The 17,563-nt window shown below is 51.9% G+C and overlaps 1 protein-coding gene across 2 annotated transcripts in view; it reads left to right on the top strand.

Moving 5' to 3' along the window:
• InR (Insulin-like receptor) overlaps positions 1 to 17,563 on the top strand; it is a 214,213-nt gene that overhangs the window by 83,964 nt on the left and 112,686 nt on the right. The window contains exon 1 of one of the 2 annotated variants that reach the window (XM_077659857.1): positions 686 to 1,087. The exons of the other annotated variant lie outside the window; for it this stretch is intronic. The gene's annotated coding sequence lies outside the window, so the exon portion shown is untranslated. Of the gene's footprint in view, positions 1 to 685; positions 1,088 to 17,563 lie in introns of those variants that run through there. 2 annotated transcript variants of the gene reach the window in all.

Raw genomic sequence — 17,563 nt, 5'->3', positions numbered from 1 at the left:
TTCTTTCTTTCTTTCTTTCTTTCTTTCTTTCTTTCTTCATTTATTTCTTTGTGTGCACTTCACAAGAGCCCCAGTCCATTAAGGGTTGTGGAAGAGCTGTGAACTGCCATTCGTTCCAAATTTCGGCGACAAAAAGCAGCACAACAAAGGCACATGGAGTGTAGCAAGTTCGCGACGAAAAAAATCGACGCTTACTCAGTTTGACGGACGCAATTGCATTACTCGATTCGAGCTAGATTATGCACGCGCATGCAAATGTGACCTTTTTGCGGGCGTTCGCTCGCTACAGGCACTGCCTGCAGCACGGTTGTCACGGCAACAAAAGACGACGTGAGGCGACACGATTTGCCCACGTGCAGCGCACGTTAATCAAACATGCAACTGCTGCTGTTGTCGCCGTCTGCACTGAATGAAGGACGAGCTTCTCCGAGAAGCGGCACCGGAGAGAAGAATCTGGCGGAGGCAGAAGAAAAAAAAAGCTAGAAATGTAGCAAAAGCAAAGATCTGGGTCTCCCGAGCGAAATGCAGGTCGGTCGGGAGAGGCACGACGCAGTGCGCTTGCCTGTTTGCTACATGAGCGCAGGGGGTTTTATACGAGCGACGATAGCAGCGCCGCCGCGGAGGCGGTGGCCGACGCGGCAACGAGTGAGGAAAAGGTCAATCGCCCGCTCGCGCTGAACGCGTCGTTTGAGCGAACGTGAGCACTATCATACGAGCGCGCGCGGCGTCTCGTGTCCCCCTCTCGCCGGTCCTGCGTCGTCGTACTGCGTCGTGGTCTGGACGCGGCCGAAAGACGTCCCGAACGGGCTGTCTCCTCTGCGTGCTGACAGCAAGCCTCGCTCTGTCGTCGTTTGACGTATGCCGGATCAGCGAAGCCTGCCGTCGAAGCTCGGCCGGTTGCGGTGTGGCGGCGCCGTGTTTCAGCTAGTTCCGAAGGTTGCGTGCAAATACCTGTGTGTTGGTTGTGCACGTGTGAAGACGACCCTGCAACCGGGAGATTCCGTATGAACAAACCGGAAGCGCTGTTTTCTATGGACCGGCTGAAGGCGACCGAGTATTACTACTACGTGGCCGCTCGAGGCACCAGGTGGGTCCTACATAGGCACTGCATAAGACGGGGTTTTGTTGAGGGTGCTCTGTTAACCCTTTTAATAATACCTTAGTGGATGTCTTGTCGAGTGGGACGCCTGTGGTTCAGTGTGTTCCTACCTAGTAAATGCGGTCAGAGCAAAGCAGCGAGCTGTTGTCTTTTTTATGTTTTTTTTGTTTCATTAATTTGCGTCTCCTCAATAAAAATGCCAGCTGAGAGTCAGCGCTCGTCCGTCGTCTGCTCTTTCGCGCTCTTTTCGTACACCATGGGCTAGCGCTTTTATTTATTATTATTTATTTTGTTGCGTGCAGATATTTTTTGGGGGGCCACGGAACACACCGCCCACAGTTCGGAGCTTCGGATTATTTTTTCAGCTTTGTTTATTTTTATGTCTGTAAGGAGGGACCTGTTGCGTGCACCGAGGTCTCTGTACGCAAGTTCGCTTTTGCGTTTCACCTCCAACTATTGAAGCAGCCACGGCGCCGAGGGCCGTTGAGTTTGAATATGTGCGCTGACTGCAGGAGCTAATATTTATTCCCAGATCGCACGAGTGTTGTGGCCGCGAAATGTTGAGGGTCCGTCCAAACCGTTGTTTGCGTGACTGTCTGCTCCGACACGAGACTTATCCGACACGAGACTGGACGTATCTTTTCCCCTTGCCTGAAAGCGTTGTGGTGATACCGTCCCTTGCTCGAGAGAAAAAAAACAAACTTTACTGTAGACATACAGATATGTCCCCAAAATAAAGCTTTCGAGCCCGTACACATAAAGCAAGAAAAGTCAGACCTAATTAGGGAAAATAGGACCATGAATACCAGCTAACAATATTACTTAATCATGAATGCCACATCGATCAAACGCCACCATTTAAGCATCTCAAATTGCGATATAAATCGTGTTTAATGCGCACCGACCATATTTTATGTACATAATTGCGCACTCATACGAGCATGCCATTAGTCTTCATAAAATTTTCCCGGTTTCTGTCATGATGTTATTAGTTTCAAACTTTTTCTGCGTCCAAATAGATAGATGCTGAGTGATTATATCACCAATATGTTTTCGCGTATTGTGTTTTTTTCGCCGCGTGAGTTGCATTAATTTCTAACCTGTACTGTATGTTCATGTGTTTCTTGTAGTTTATGTCTTCTGTGGTGCTGTTAAGTGGAGGATTCCCTGAGATCGATTGAGTTTTGCCTGCTGTCTACTTCAGACGGGAGGAGAGGCCTTCTCAGGCTTAAAAGTCTTTTGCATTGTCTTCTATACTTTCATTTCAAAGAAAATAAAGTGCACTGAAGTGTATAGTCGCGATGGTTGCTGGATTGTTTTTCAGCTTGGCGAAATCAGTAGCGTACGCTCTTATTGATTTCTCGGCCAGACAGTGGGGGCGAGGAAAACAAGATTTCTCCCCCTTTTTACGGGAATAAAGGAGAGCGATATGCATGTGCTACTCCTTTCTGTCCCTTATGGCCTTGTAAAAAAATAAGGCGTTGTAATTGCTAACATTGAGCTGTGACGGTGATTTCTTGTTTTTAATAGACCTTGCCTCGCTCCTTTCTCGGAAGTTCTCGAAATGCTTGTTTAGATTTCTGACATGCTGTACAGAGGTGCTTTGCCTAGGTCATGCCCGCAAGTGGTGTGGCCTTTATTTCGTCTCGAGGGGGTGCTTGCGCCTTCATCTGCTTCGGTAGCTTGTAAGAGCTCTGGCGCGCCGGATAGGTAACGAAGGCTTAGAGCATACAGAGACCAAAGATCCGCTTTCTTCTCTCTCTCTCCCCCCCCCCTCCTGCCGTACTGTTGTTTACTTTTTTCTTCCCCTCTATGGGTTGCTGCTCGTCGGGGTTTCGGGAAGCCGGCGTGTTGCGTGCTGGCTCGGGCCTGACGCCACATGTTTTGCCTGCTTTCCCGAGTGGCGCGGTTGTGGAGGGGGCGTAGGCGAGGTGTGTAATCTTGTTACCGCCGTCTCCGTAGTCCTGTTCAACTCGAAACGGCCGACATCTGAACCGGGCCGGGTGCAGAGAGCTTGGAAATGCTGTTGCGCACTCGTGGAATGATTAGCTTGCGGCGAAAAGTCCTCAGGTCGGGCGGGGACAAAGGAGAGAGGGCGACGTTTGCATCGCACCCCCCCCGGACGCGGAAGAACAAACGAATAAATTAACGGTGCAGTGTCTGGTTCGGTTACGCGTCCGGAACGCGTTGATGACCAAGGGCGCTGGCGGTGCAGCTCTCGCGGGTTTCCGTCCACACGCACTGAGCGCGGCGCCTTCCTCGCACGGGGGGCTCGCGGCGGTGACGAGTGTCGGCGTGGAGCGCAATTAACGTTTCCCGGCGTGCCCGTGGAAGGGGTCCCCCCGCCCGCGCTTTTGATCTTCCTCCGCGTCTCCTTGGTGGTCGCCGTCCTTGCGGCATCATCGTCACCGCTGCTGCATGCGTCGTCGTCGCTGGCTGCACTTGCGCGCGCGACGAGGAAAACTGCCCCGCAGTGTTGCCGCCTCAGCACTAGTGGATTGTCCGAAGCATGTTATGTATACAGCGATCGTGGGGCCAATAATCAGCGGCTGCGCGTGATCTGGGACTTGAAGAGGCGATTATTCCCCGCTTTTTGTTTTCTCCTTTTAATCACGAGATGGCGGTATGTACAGTGTGTGCCGACCTGTGCTCGAGGCACGTTCTCCGTATGAAGGCTGCCAGAGTGGGCCGGTCTTCGTTAGTGCTGCTCGAACGGGCGGTAGGACGCGCCGGGTGGTTGCGATACGTAAAGTTGGCAGCGGCATTCGAAGCCGGCGCGCGCGTACTCGTAAATGGCGCATCATAAAGCTAGGTTACGGACTAATCGCGGAGGCCAAGTCGAGGCGCGGCAACAGGCTCTTCATCGCCGCGAAGGCGCTCCTGACGAGTGCGAGGCCGATTCGCTTGCTGCTGCGCGCTGTCGAAGTGTTGGCGGAGTGCCTAATGGGCGAACGTAGTTTGTCGCCGCCCGGCCCAACTTTAGTAGAGGCGCGTGAGATTCCAGCTAGGAGGAGCCGCTTTCCAATTCTATGAGGACAAGTATGTGTAAGCGCAGTGGTGCGCGGATGTACAGGGTTTTTTTTTTTTTTTCGCTGAGGCTCTTAGTAGTTTTTAATATGCGCTTAAGTTAGAAAAGCGCTTTCTTAAGCATAACATTGTCAGTGGTGGTGTGCATCAGAATACAGCCAGGACGTAATTAGCAGGTTGGTTAACTAATATTGAATAGTTAACTTTATAACTACAGTCGAACCTCGTTATAGCGAAACGGTGTATAGCAAACAATGGACATAACGAAGGAATGATGATTCCCCGTGGAAGCTCGGTAAACACGGGCTATAACGAAGTAACCGCCGGGCCCCTTCACTTCCTTATATGTAAGGAGGTTCAGCTGTATTATCCTTAGGCTCCATATTTACTGAGATGGTTGTAGCCCACCGTAAGTAATATCCATACATCAGTTTTCTTTTTTTTTTTTTTTGAATTTCGAATATGTCGTTCTCGTCGCCGCTGAAGAGCAATTAATTTTGGGGCTGCACATGGGTGGAACTTACTGCAGCTAAATGCTGTTCCAACGAATTTTGAAAATCGTGCTTCCCTGTTCAGATGCATTCAGAATTATTTTTTTTTTCAAAAAAATGGGCACTTAGCACTTGATATTCTGGGTTAGAAATGTAGTACCGCTTAGAAACTCAAAATCCTAGCGTACCAAGCCACCATTGGTGGATTGGGAGCTTGGCATTTTGCTGCCGGTTTTATAATTCGACACGCAGTGGGAGCGGCCACGTTTTGACGGAGGCGGTATTTTTTTTTTACGTGCCTGGACACTGACGCCCGTGCTCGCCACAGAAGCTCTTCTGGGCGGTCGAAATCGTTCCCGACTCCTCTGCTTCGGGACGCCATTCATAATAATAATAATTAATAATTGGTTTTTGGGGAAAGGAAATGGCGCAGTATCTGTCTCATATATCGTTGGACACCTGAACAGCGCCGTAAGGGAAGAGAGAAAGGAGGGAGTGAAAGAAGAAATGGAGAAAGAGGTGCCGCAGTGGAGGGCTCCGGAATAATTTCGACCACCTGGGGATCTTTAACGTGCACTGACATCGCACAGCACACGGGCGCCTTAGCGTTTTTCCTCCATAAAAACGCAGCCGCCGCGGTCGGGTTCGAACCCGGGAACTCCGGATCAGTAGTCGACGCCCTAACCACTGAGCCACCGCAGCGGGTAAGGGACGCCATTCAAACGACGTCCCGCAGAGTGTTCCAGCTGGAAGATTTGCCTGTCTTTGCCCACCTTCGTCCTGGCCGCGGACTCGTAGGTGCGCGATTCGCTGCCAACTTCACTATTCACAACGGCTCACACGGGCGTGCTCATCGATCATATATGCTGCAGGTGTTTCGGGGAAGCCCGCCACGCGTCCTTAAAAATAAATATATAGGTTTTTGAGGTAAAGAGCAGCCTTTTGCGTCATAGTAGTACTATAGTGTTGGCGGACATCGAAAAACAGGCGAAAGTTATCTTTAACTCTTATCGATTATTGCAATTAGATTTGTAGCTGGCCGTTAATGATAGCCATGTCCGTTTTTACAACTTCGAAATCGCGATTACTCTCGCGCCGCTGTGGCTCAGCTAATGTGGATGATTTGTCGCGCCATTCGAAAACCGCGCTGGAGCACCGATGCACGGGCGGGGCGGAGATTGTCGCGTAGTACATGCGTCATGGAGTGAGAAATTAGTGGCGGGCTTCCCTGAAACCCCTGGCCTTTTCCAACCTGATTGCCACCATATTGCTCGCTCGCTGGGCGCTACCAACCGCTCCCTGGGCGTCTCTTTATTGTTCACTAACCTGCTGCTCGCCCCTCCTATTGGTAATGGCAGTAAAAAATAAAAATAAAAGCAGTCCAGCCAGCAATATGGCGGCAATCAGGTTGGAAAGGTCTATGCATATATAAAAAAAGGAAATGCTTTTTTGTGTGCGTAGGTCTCGCATTTTAACTCTATTACTACTTCATGTTCTCCTCGCTGTCCAGGTCTTTTCAGATAAACCACATCACGCAGGCGCGTGGCGTGTTGTCTGCGCGTGTAAATATTAAAGTTTGCATTTTTCGGGACCCTAGTTCGGGCGATTCGGGATGGCAACACTGCGTTTGTCTGGCCACAGGTTCACGCCCGGACACTGCTTGGTGAATGAAACACGTGCTTCTGTGCGGCCGTTTTAAACGTATCATGTAGGAGCCATCGCTTGCAGTCGCTAGTTTAGCCAGTCATCGTCCATACGAAAGTTTTGCCGGTGACTTCTGTGACGTCATCTCTGCATCACAAACAGCAAGGGTAGAGAACCGCGCCTCGCGTAGCCTGGTTGCGGTTTCTGTTTGCTCTTTTTTTGCTGATTTGAATAGTTTTTCAAGGTAGATCGAGACACGATTTCTTGTGGGAAGAGGGGGTAGGATTGAAGGAATACAGCACGTTTATTTATTAGAGATGTTCGAGAGAGCCCTTCAGTTGCCACCTGAATGTCATAAGTTGGGGGCGTACAGCTAACAACACCAGCGTTACGGGGCCTGTTTTCCGTCTCGTGTAAACTATAGTTGCAAGTAAAACATTTTTCCTTTTTGGAGTGATTACTTCGCCGCACCTGCGGCATTAATAAAAAAAAACAAATTATCCTCATTAGGTCAGCACACTTGCGCATGAGTCAGTCGATTTGACTGTGCGATTGTTTTGACCGACGAGGAGCTCGATCGCTTAAATATCAATACTGGCATGGTGCTCGCGGGTTTTTGAACTGTCGTCTGTGCTGCTGCAGGTTTTCCAGAATAGTGGATGTAAAAGTTCAAGCTTTTCTCGTAATTTCCAATGATATATCGCTGCCATTGCTTTTGTCAGCGGAGCGCTGGACTTTTTTTTTTCGCCTCACTTTGTGCGTTTTATTTGTTTATTCATTTACTTATTTGTTTTATTATTTATTTCAGTACGTACAAATCGCCCAGATGGACGTTAGTATATGGGTGACAAGCAAGGAGTTTGAAAGCACTGTAAACAAATAGAAACACACCCAGCATCAGTGCAGCTACAAATACTTTCATGCACTTCGGAAGTGGTGTACAATGCCTGTAAAGTATGCATTGTGAATTGAATGATACAAACTTGTAATCGTGCATAAAAAGAACATAAGCGAAACGTTCGGTGGCTTATGGTACATGGGTACGATTATGGGTCATTTAGTTCCCATAAGTGTGTTTTAAGGACGGCCGGAAAAGTATTGTAATCTAATGTAACTATTTCGTTTGGCAGTCTGTTACATTCGTATATTGAGCGTGGAAAAAATAAGAGAAAAACTTGTTCAAATACAGATGTCCGGAAGGAAATTTCTTGTATTTTACGGCTATGGTCTCTTCTTTGGGAAATGTAGTACGTGGGAGATGCTAGGTAAACGTCATGGTCAGTGCCAATTTTTTATTGAGAATATCATTTAATAAGATTTATGAAAAAGGGAAGATGTAGGGTATCCCAGCCTAGCTCTAGGGCATGCACTGACAGTGCTGTGACGATTATATGTGCATGATTTTGCATTGGAAATTGAAAATTTGGTTTTTGAAGTAAGTGACGCAGCAGTTGTCTCGCATGTCTCGGTGCACATCAGAACCGCGCCGTAAGGGAAGGGATAAAGGAGGGAGGGAAAGAAGAGGTGCCGTAGCGGAGGTCTCCGGAATGATTTCGACCACCTGAGGGATCTTTAACGTGCGCTGACATAGCAAAGCGCACGGGCGCCTTTTGCAATTTCGCCTCCATCGAAACGCGGCCGCCGTGGTCGGTTTCGAGCCCGGGTACTCCGGTTCATTAGACGAGCGCCTTAACCACTCAGCCACCACGGCGGGTGTGATTTTTGCATTGCTTCCAGTTTCTTGACAAGCAGCCGGTCCTCACACTGTCCCTGCGTATTCTAAGATTGAGCGTATGTTGGGTATATAGAGAACTTCTTTCACGTCACTGGGCACATTGCAGAAATTTCTTAGTTTAGTACACGAGCATTAGTAACAGCTTAGTAAAGTTTAGTTTAGTTTAGTAGTTTTCAGTGTTCCCAACCGGATATTTTCGCTGCACCTATTCATTGCGCAGTGCAACGGTGCTTCTTTGAAATTTGTAACTTTCTTGTTTTTCTTCGTTTTGAAAGTTTGCAAAAAAAAAAAAATAGTAAGTATAGGGTAATAAGTTTATTCCCGAAATAGCAATTTTCGATGACACCTTGCGATGGTGCTCTTTTTTCTTTTTGTCGTGTGACATCTCATTTCACTGCTACCAGTGGTACAACGTGTACCCACTTGCTGATACCGGAAGGATTTCGTTCTGCACTACAAGCCACTTTGAGATTCCGCACGTTGCATCGCGCTGTTGCGATAGAGCTGACGTAGAGTTGCCCAGCTCCGCTGGCGTCCATCGTAGTCGGCGTCCGCGAGTTCGGAGATGCGCGATCGGAGCGCCCAGCCGAAACGGCGCATCTCCACCATTACAGTGTAGCTGACGCGTTGCGTCTCCCTGCGGGCGACCGTCACTGGAGTGTCGCCCCGGCGCTGTTTTTGACGCGTTGCCAGGTCTCCTTCCTCGAAGTCTAAAAAAAAAAAAAACAGAGTGCGCAATCTCGGGGCTCGGAAGAGTACGCACTTAGGTGTCTTGCGCGCAATGCACGCGCGGGGCGTTCCAGACCACCGCGGACCGCGCGCGCGCGCGGAGCTGACCGATTTCGCAGGAGCAGGCTTTTGGGCCTTTCCTTTCTTTTTATTTAAATCGGGTAAACCTCAGAGGTTTCGTGGAAAAATTGCTCAAGAAAAATAAACGCGGCACACACGCCCACCAAGGTGCGCGTGTCACTGGAAGCGCAGGACATGTCGGGACGTGGCTCCCAGAAGTAGTAGTGTTGGGTTGGGTTTAGTGCCGCATAAGCATCTGAGGCTCTCTTGCGTCAAGCTCACGTAAGTGATTACTGTTGTTATTAATAACAAGTTCAATTGGCCGCCTCATCGTATATGGGCGTAGAGGCGGTGCTAAGTGAAAGCGTTCTCTCATAGGCAAGCAGCGCAATTTTTCCATATTTTTTTCAGCGTGTCTTTTTGTTTTGTTTTTTCCATCGGTCGTTGGCGACGCGGGTCGCACATTTTTCGACCACGGGGCGTTCGCACAGCGCCGCAATGCCTGCGCTGGGCGGGGAGGAAGGAATCCGCGCTCTTTCTCTCTCTTCGCCCTCTTTGCCGCGAGGAGGAGGGGGGGGGGGGAGAGTAGCGGGAGAAGGGGGCGGAGGAGACGCACGCCCGCGGGGCACAATGTATCCTTTTTCCTTTTGCGCAAAGCGCGCGCCGCTCACTGGAGCCGGCGCCGCCGCTCGCTGCGCGGGTGTTGTTTTGTTGAGCATTGTTCTGTCTGCCGCCGGCGCCGAGAGCGATAGCGTGGCCCACTGACCGTTTCGCGCGCGACTTTCTTCCCCCCCCCCCTCTCTCTCTCTCTCGGCGGAGAATGAAATAGGGGAGGCGGCATTAAACCAACGCGGTTGGCAATATCCAGCGATTGTATGCGGCCTTTGTCCTCCGGTTGTGTTTTCGCTGGCCGGGCTGGATTAGCGAGGCCCCCTCGTCGTGGCCCGCAGAGTGGAAAGGGCAAACGGTGAAGTCTGTCGGCCTTGCGTGGCCATTTGCAGGGTGCCTCGGGGAGGGGGAGGGCTAGTAGGGTGCGTCGGTGCCGGCGTTCCTCTAGCACAACGGTAGCAAAGCAGGCAGACGCAAAGAATCGTAAAATATTTTCAGTGAAGAGCCGCAATATAACGGGGGACGTGGCAATTTTTAAAATTTATTGCAGCACCCAACATTTTGCGGATTACCCGCGGGATGGCGCCAACTGACCTGCGCGTGTTTCTCTTCTAAAACAATGGGAAGTTGACTTTAGAGGCAGAATTGAAGGGGGGGGGGGGGGGGGTAAAGATGCCAGAGAGTCGCGAGCCGTGGTTTGGCCACCCCTGCTTTACCAGAACCTCGTATTTATTGGAAAACTTGCAGCGGGCAATGATCAGGCGACCCCTGCGCGCGCACAGTCGTGCCTCGTTTTGTGATGCAGGGTCATTTAGAAAGCCCCGTTTTTGTGCACGTGTGTTTTGGCGGCGCATTTGCGAGTCGTACGTGCGCCCCGGTATGTAGCATCGTGGAATCTTGTGTTTCTCGTCTGCTGACTGTCGGTGAGACAAAAGCCTGTTATACTTAGTGGCACAGGCAGGGGCATATTGGTTTACATTCTTTTTCTGGCTGCCCCACCATACTTTTTGTCGGTGAGACAAAGCACGCAGTTGCGGATCTTAAGTGACGATCGAGGAACGCTGAGTTGTCGAAACGAAAGCGTTGAAGGCTCGGGAAAGGGGCCAGATCGTTTATTCACTGCTTCGCCGATTTCGTGGCACAGCCGTACACGCACGTTTCGCAGCGGCTTTATTGTGTAGTTTGCTTTAATCTGGCCTGGTTCTCGTTGCCAAATATGTGTTGCGCGCTCGTCTACTGAGCCGGAGTACCCGGATTCGAACCCTACCGCGGCGGCCACGTTTCGATGGAGGCGAAACGCAGAAAAGGCCGCCCGTGTGCTGTGAGGTGTCAGTACGCGTAAAAGATCCCCAGGTGGTCTAAATTATTCCGGAGCCCTCCGCTACGGCACCCCTTTCACTGCCACCTTCCTCCTTTCCCTTACTGCGCGGTCCAGGTGTCCACCGAGATATGGGACAGATGCTGCGGCATTTTCTCTCCCCAACAACCAATTTTCCATTTCAAAATGAAGCGAACGGTGAATGGACATGGACGCAGTAACAGACGAGACGCATGAGAAATGGCGAAGGCTGTTTTGGTCACAGAGCCGGGCTGGCTAAAGCCCCTCAAACGTTCGCCCTTCAAAGCCCCTCACTTAAAAAAACCCATCAAAAGTTTGAGGGTGAGGGGCTTTAGTGCTGGTGATGTGTACACGTCTCTTTTTGGGTCGGGATGTTCCCGTCCTTCCCCAGCTGATGCTATTTCTCCCTTCCTTCCTTCCTTCCTTCCGTCCGTCCGTCCGTCCGTCCGTCCGTCCGTCCGTCCGTCCGTCCGTCCGTCCGTCCGTCCGTCCGTCCGTCCGTCCGTCCGATCATTTGCGTGGCGGCAATGCCGTCACTGGAAGTGCTGACCTTGAGCCGGGCTGTGCGGCTTGGCTCGATTATTGCAACTTTTATTTGTGAGGTAGAGCACATTTGCCAGCGGGCTCGTATCAGTGCTGGGCACTACACAGTTTATGCTGGCAGCTGATGCGCCATGATTGGGTTATTACGTCGACGAGGATGTCTGCGGCACATCTGTTTACATTTCGACTGGCGTACTTATCGTGGCATTGTATAATGTGTGCTTGTCTTATCTTTCGTTTTTTGTTTGCTTCCTCAACGCCTCTGAGCTATTGTGATACCTGTATGACGTCAATTTTTTTTTGTTGGTATTCACGCAATAAGCTTTCAGCTGTCTACTTATCCGAATGCCTACGAAGTAGAGCCGACTTGTTCTACGATTAACACATTATTAAAATAGAGGGGGAGGGGGGGGGAGGAAATAACGCCTTTCTGTTAGGAGCGCTTCAGTTACGCGTCGCGGTTGTAGAGGCGTTGCTTTTAGCTGGCTCATTTTCCGCTCATTTATCGTTTTTTTTTTCTTTACGCGGTCGCTTTTCATCGCCCTCGTCTTCCCATCGACCAACTGCCGGTTCTTCCGAATATCGTCGGCATGAAGGGATTACTAATAAGTAATTTTTTACCCTTTAGAAGACGATCATTACACCGGTCATTACAGTGTTTAATAAACAGTTTTCGCAAAACGCGTGTACCGCTTAGCGCTAGCGCTAAGGCGGAATGCACTTGACGCGTAAATGCATGCGCGTGCAAACGCCCATTCACACTTGCGAGTCGTAGAGTTTATGGAGCCATTTTGATCGAAAAGCGACAGTCGCGAGGCAGTCGCACTCTGATCGATTTTCTAGCTTTGCGACTGTGCGTCGCGAACCGCTAACTAATCAGCGGTGCTGCGGAAGGGAACGGAAGCTTGTTCCACGTGCGGCTTGCCCTCTAGCAATGTAGTTAGTATATGATACGATCGACATTTCAATTGTGAATTACGCTGTTGGCGACTGGCAAGCGTGAATGAAGACAGCCAAGGCTGCAGGGTGCAACGACGGTCCTGTAGGCGTCGCTGCGAGAGCAGCAAATAAGCCCGCTGCGGAAGTCTGGAAAATACAGTTCCGCTTTCGCCGGATATGAAGCCGGGCGGACCATCCACCGGAGAAACAAATGCCCCCCCCCCCCACACACACACACACACACACACACTGTCTGAGCTAGTCTGCAACGGCTTTGGCTGGGCTCGGTTTGCTGTCTCCCCGGCGTGTATATACACTTTGCTGGCGTGCTACCACGTCGTCAGCTCGACTTCGTATGCTTGCATCGGATCTGTCGTTAAAGCTGGGCGCACGTTCAGAGGAAGTGCGCTTGAAAAGCGGAACGCGGTAAGTGAAACAAATGACGTGCCTACCCTTTCCTTAGCGAACACTTTGTGCATTCTTAACTTCGGGACTTTGTCACCGCATCAGAACGCGGATTTTTTCTCGAGAAATTTCGTAACTTTCGTGGCTCCTAATATGTGTCAGTGCCTCCGAGATTTGTGTGTCGGTACCTCTACGATATGCTGGGCGCTACTACACTGTATATGGCAGAGGTTCGTTTAGAATTTTTTCCCCTTTTTGTAGTGCAGGCGGGGCCATTCGACGACTTCTGAGACGAAAATTCTCACCACATACCGTTACCGCCATCCTGGGGCTGTCGCGATATGCGTAAACGAGGGGCATTTTAGTAATGCAAAGTGTTGCTTGCTGAACCGGCCTGCGAAAGCCGTTCCAGTGGCTTAACTAGTGCGGCTCGATCGGTCGTTGCTCGTTGTAGGCACGTGCGCGTCCACAGTCTCCCATAAATTTGTTTCGTGCGTGCGGTAGGGAGTCTCCTCTGCCGTGTCGATTCTTCCACTCCGCAGCCAAGCAACCACCCCCCCCACCACACTTGGCTGACATATTTGGGGCAAGCACACGTCGTCACGCAGGCCACGTGTGGCGGCTTCTCTGCGGAGCGCGGAAGCTCGTGCCTTGGGCACCGTGAAAGCGCTGTTCTCAGCCACGGCTCTGCGATCCGCAGAGAACCCTCCGGCGGGTTCTCTGTCTTTCAGTCTGGTGGTGGTGGGCAAGCCAGAGCGAGGTGGCGCTTGACGACATGCACCTGTGCTCCTCGCCCTGTGCCCCGCATTCTTTTTTTTTATTTTTTTTTTGAGGCCGCGTTCCTCGATATGCGCGTGTGCGAGCTCCCTCGGCGGTGCGCGTTTGCAGCGACGACGTGCGTTTATGGCACGCTGTCGCGAATACAGTAATTAAAAAAAAAATGAAAGGTAAATCGGTGGAACCGTTTTATTTCACCAGATATATGCTGGTAGGAGCATACATCACACACTGACGATAGTGGACGCCAACTTCAGTCGCACTTGTTAAGCTGTTTTCGGATCGCATGATGCTGCTAGAGCGCCTTGACTTTCCACGCTGGCATCGGGGCACCGTGCGAGTGCTTATGCAACTCGTAAAGCCACGCTCATTGAGCGGAGGTGGTGTTTCTGTCGACTGGAAATCGTCGGCGCTGTGGGCTCAGTGGTTAGGGCGCTCGGCTACTGATCCGGAGTTCCAGGGTTCTAACCCGACCGCGGAGGCTGCGTTTTTATGGAGGCAAAACGCTAAGGCGCCCGTGTGCTGTGCGATGTCAGTGCACGTTAAAGATCCCCAGGTGGTCGAAATTATTCCGGAGCCCTCCACTACGGCACCTCCTCTTCCTTTCTTCTTTCACTCCCTCCTTTATCCCTTCCCTAACGGCGCGGTTCGGGTGTCCGACGATATATGAGACAGATACTGCGCCATTTCCTTTCCCCCAAAACTAATTATATTTATTGTTTATGTGTCGTGAGCGGTCTTCCGCGGGAACGTGCCAGTTTAATTAAGAGCCGTCCTCCGGTGGCGCGGCACAGCCCGGACTTGCTCTGGCCCCTCAGCTCGATGCTGCGTTCCAAGGCCGAATGTGCGATCACTGCTGACTACGTAGTGCGAGGAGGCTGCGCAGAGGTCTTTGCACACGGAGCAACCGCAGGTCTCCCGAAACGAGCGCCGTGATCGGCGTCACGTATACGGGTGGACCTGGCCGGTTCCTCCTCGGATGCGCTCTCGGGAGGAATTCGCCCACCGGAGGATGAGGAGGGGCCGCCGGAGCGTCCGCATTCCGCGCGGCGCCTTTTCTTTTTACTTCCGCTACTGGCTTGACGTTTCGTAACTTCGATGGCGCGGGTTTGTTATGTGGCAGTGTACCGAGAAGTAAGTAGTACCCGGCAGTATGAAGCCCCGTTTGGGACAGCACGGGTGTTCGGCGCCCAGGAGAGCTTAAGAGGCTGCAGGTGTTCGCATTACCAGAGGCGACGTTTAATCTTGAATAAGGGGCGGTAGAGAGCTTGCGCGTTTAGGTACATGTTGCGGGGCTGCTTTCGCAAAGTTAAGAGGCATGAGTACAAAGGAAAGCCGCCCTTTATAGCCGTGCGTGCCACTGGCTTGAATCAGTTTGGAGTCTGTAAAAAAAAAAAAATGCGCGAGGTGGCGTGTCGGTAACCGCTTTCCGTCACTATAGTCACTCTAGCAAGAGATTGCTTCGAAGTTGTGGGTGCCGTTATGTGTGGGGCTCCAACCCCATAGCAGGCCACCGGTGTTGGGGGATCACGCTTCTATCTATCCCTCCGCTGCCACCAGTTGTTAGGTGTGGGCCCCTGGTTCGCCTGTGCCGTCTCTCGCCAAGGTCGGTGTCCACGGGTTCCGGATCGGGAGACTGCTGTTGTGGGGGTGACGAAGAGACGAGATGGGCTTCGAGGTGGAGGAGAGACTGGAAAGGGTTTATTTACATTTTTACATAGTTCGAAAGAGTGAATCGGGAGCTGGCTGATAGCACGTCAGACCGCTGCTTAAATAGGGTCCCCGGTCCCCAGGTCCCTAGTTGGGGAATTTAGTTCTTTGAAAATGCGTCGAATCACTGTGATGTAGATCACGCGTCCAGTCTTTAGGGTCCGCCTTCCAGGACGTCCCCACTCTCGCCACTTCTGGCAAGTTACGGTCCGTGCTGTCCCTGCCGCAGTGATGAATAGCCCGAAGGGGCCCCAATCAGCGTCGATGGTCAGTCACCTGCACTTTACAGCGCTGCGTGGGAACGCGGCACTGGCAGATTGTTCCACGTAGAAGCACTTAAGCCGAAGTCCGTTTTCGAAGCACGAATACTCCGGCGTCGTTGGCTTAGTCAAAACACGGCCGCGTTTGCCACGGCTCATTTGCAGCCCCGCGCCGCTTGCCGCCTCCCCCGCCGTCCCTTCCGGGAGAAGGACGTCGTTATGTCCCGAATGGGTCCGGCGTTGAGAACAAACGACAGCCAGGCTTCCCAAAAGCCGCTCTCAGGCAGCGGATGGCCGTTTCACCCCGTAAACAGCAGGGGGGGGGGTTCTTGTAGACGCCGCCACCCCGTCGACGGCCCTTTGAAGCTTCTCGTGGCTTATTCATTCTTGGCCTGTTGGCTTCTCCAAACGTAACAGTGCGTAAGCTTTAACTCTGAACTACTACGCCTTTGTAGCTACCTTTGCAAGTTGTATGCATGCCTCGATGACTTCTTCCTCGATGCAGCCATCGAAGGCCTTCCGTGGATCTCATTTCTCACCGGGACGGAGCGCGGCATCTCGGAGAGGAAGGAGGAGGCGCAGATGTGGTCGTGTCATTGCTCCTTTGTCTCCCTGTAGCGGGCGTGCTTGTGTCGACGACACTGTTTCGACCAGGAAAAAAAAAATCGCACCAAGTGGCGCAGTTCGGGCGAGGAGCGCGTGAATCCTGGCATTTGGGCGAATGGCATATCTGCCTGGACTCCACGATCGCACATGTGGCAGCACGCCTTTAATAATAATACTTGTTTTTTGGGGGAAAGGAAATGGCGCAGTATCTGTCTCACATACCGGCGGACACCTGAACCGCGCCGTAAGGGAAGGGATAAAGGAGGGTGTGAAAGAAGAAAGGAAGAAGAGGTGCCGTAGTGGAGGGCTACGGAAAAATTTCGACCACCTGGGGATCTTTAACGTGCACTGACATCGCACAGCACACGGGCGCCTTAGCGTTTTTCCTCCATAAAAAACGCAGCCGCCGCGGTCGGGTTCGAACCCGGGAACTCCGGCTCAGTAGTCGAGCGCCCTAACCACTGAGCCACCGCGTCGGGTCAGCACGCCTTTCCGTTTCGCATTCTGGGCGCCGTAGTTTCGGTTAACGTGCCGCGCAAGATGGCGGCGCCTTGCCGCCGCCCGAGGGCCACGTGGGCTCGTCGCCATTCCTCCATGTTTCGCGTCCAGCGATTTTTATCTCTCGAACGTGGGCGACACCCTCGCCCCTGTTTTTGTTGTGTCGCGCCGAAGGGGCCCGACGCAGCCTTGGAGCATGCAGTTCGGGCGCTCACGCCCGACCACTCCTCTGCGCCTAATTGGCCTTCGTGCCAAGTGGGCAACGGAACCCCTCTCAGACGTTGTCGCGTTGGGCCGCCGTGCGAGTGTTTGCGGGATGTCGCGGCCACGGCGCGGCTGCATTGCGTAAAAATGTTTGGTGAGATTTGGGAGAATCCCGGGGGGTGTAAATTATTAATCTGGAGTCCAGCACTGCACGTTCGTTGCTTCATAGGCGGAGTGTTGTGAGTGAGTGAGAGTGAGTAAACATTTATTGACGAGGATGGTGGCTGGAGGGTGTTGTATTGTGTAGGCAGGTAAAAAAGGGTGGAGAGTGTGGGCGTCCTGCCCCCCCTCCCCATTAAACTGCAAGGTCAGCCAGGGGCGAAACACCCGCTTATGCACCGTGGAAACCCCGACGCCCAACCCAACTAACCCGATGCCTCTTATACCCACTCATGCAGCCTTTATCTGTCTACTGCACTCAGCTGCCTCCAACACTCTCAACGCCACGATCCCACGGATAACTGAGCGACACCCTGCTTGACGCATGGCTCACGCGCTCCTACCCTACACGGATGGATGGATGGATGATAATGGCTTTACCCTTTGGATCGGTCTGCAGCGTCCGCCACCTAGCCTATGATTTTCCCCTTGTTAATTCCCCCCCAAAATGTCTAATTTCATACCGTACGCCCCTGTCCAGAGTCGCCAAACGCTCTTGACTGGCATCAGCATTTGCGCACCACCGCTACAGTCGCTGAATTTTTTTGCGTTAGCACAGGGCTAAACGTTCGTTTTTTTTTTCATTGCATGGTTTTTTCAGGCATGTTCTTTCACATTACTTTTTCTTTGTATTCGAGCCAGTGATCCTCAAGGCGTCTGAGTGTCTTC

This window comes from Amblyomma americanum, chromosome 3 (genome assembly GCF_052857255.1).
Source record: "Amblyomma americanum isolate KBUSLIRL-KWMA chromosome 3, ASM5285725v1, whole genome shotgun sequence".
Lineage (NCBI taxonomy): Eukaryota > Metazoa > Arthropoda > Arachnida > Ixodida > Ixodidae > Amblyomma > Amblyomma americanum.
The sequence above is the reverse complement of the archived record's forward strand: the minus strand, read 5'-3'. Positions and strand labels throughout refer to the sequence as shown.